Raw genomic sequence first — 1,861 nt, 5'->3', positions numbered from 1 at the left:
AAGATTCTTTTCATTTTGCTGTGAGATTCTTATGTGGGAGCAATTGGGTTCTGATATAGTCTACTTAATAATTATGAGTATTTTCTTTTCTTTTTCTTATTTCTAATGTAAGCATTTTCACTTGAAGCTTCTTAAAGTATAAAACAGTTGCCTAATATGTTGGTACATGCCTGTATTCCCAGCTTCTCAGGAGGCTAAGGTAGGAGGATCACAAGTTAGAGACAAACCTGGGCAATGTAGCAAGACCCTATGCAAAACAAAAAGTGCTGGGGATGTGGCTCAGTATGAGCATATTTGCCTTGCATATGTAAGATCCTGGTTGCACTCCTGATTATGGGAAATGGGCAGGTAGAAAATGTGCATGTTTCCTGGCAGAAGAGTTGAGAGCTCAGTTGAAGTCATCCCTCTTAGCTGCGTGGACTTTAATTTGTTCCCAGATCAACTTTGCCAGGTGCCTGCATTGCTTTGCTACTATGTTGTAGGACATTCATAGGTCCCGCTCCTGAACTGGGCCCTGAACTGGGAATACTTGGTAGACACTGAGAGGAGTATTGGCCATTCCAATCATCTTCTCTGTTATTCTCTCAATTCAACAAAAACAGGTTAGTGTTCAACTTAATTTAGAAAGTAGTGTAATAGTGTGCACTGTATTTTGATGCTCTCAGACTTTGGCCAAGCCATTTAAATTATTTATCTCAGCGGTGAAATCTAATAATGAAGCTGTATATTTTATCATAAATGGTGTACATTTTTCACCTCCAACTTAAACTATTTCCATTATCTTTTTCATTTTCCTTTTTAAAAAGATCATTACCACAATCATAGGTTGACTGGTTACGAGTGCTCTTCTCCTTCACTTAAAAAATGATTGCACCGAAATCCAGATTACATTAGTAAATGTGAATCAATGCTATTATTTTTTTCAAGCTTGGAAAAATCCATTTCATTTTTTTAGTATAAATATTGGGTAAACATTATATTCATTGTGGGTAGGATGTGTTCATGCTTTGAAAAATGAATGGAAAAATTAATTTTATTTTTCATATATACTTGTATATATTTATTGTTGAACTGTATTGTATATATCATAAATTTTACCCTTTTAACCCTTTTTGAATGTACAGTTACTGTTCACTGCATCAAGTACCTGCTCATTGTGCAACTATAGCCAACATCCAACCCAGAATGTTTTTTTTGTTTTTTTTTTTTTTTTTAATTTTTTGTCTTCCCACACAGAATCTCTATACCCTACACAGGGAGGACCTCATGGGGTCATTCTTCCTCTCTCTTTTAACCAGAATAGTAATTCTTTCCCTTCTTTCATTTTTATGAAAAAACAACAACTATGGTTCTTTTGTTTCTGTTCTGTCCTGGCAGGACCTGGACACTCTGTCAGCTAATTTCAGTGTTTACCCAACCTGTCAGCAAAGGAGACCTTTGCACTTGAGAAGAAGCTCTTTATGTGAGTAGATCTCTATTTTAGGAAGGAGCTTGATGTCTGTTGACTAAATTGGTGATATCCATAATTGGACCAAGGATCTGATTGGGAGAATATCAGTATTTTTCTTTTCTTTCATATGTTGATTTGTTTAAAGGACCAATACAAATCATATATACCTATCATGTACAATATGAGCTTTCAAAGTATGTGCAGAGATAACCAGTATTAACTGAAAAAAAAAATGAACAGGGTAGAAAGTCAAGTGTATGGGGCCTCCTGCCAAAGGAAGAGTGAGTTTTGGGGTGAGGTGTAGTCAGCAAATTCCAGTGCTGCAGAGAAAGCAAGTAATAAAGGAGCTGAAATTATCTTTTTGTTTCTAGCAAATACAAATCAAAATGACTCTGGCAAGAACATTTTGAG

Source organism: Marmota flaviventris, chromosome 7 (assembly GCF_047511675.1).
Source record: "Marmota flaviventris isolate mMarFla1 chromosome 7, mMarFla1.hap1, whole genome shotgun sequence".
In the NCBI taxonomy this organism is placed as follows: Eukaryota; Metazoa; Chordata; class Mammalia; order Rodentia; family Sciuridae; genus Marmota; species Marmota flaviventris.
Note: the sequence above shows the minus strand (reverse complement) of the source record.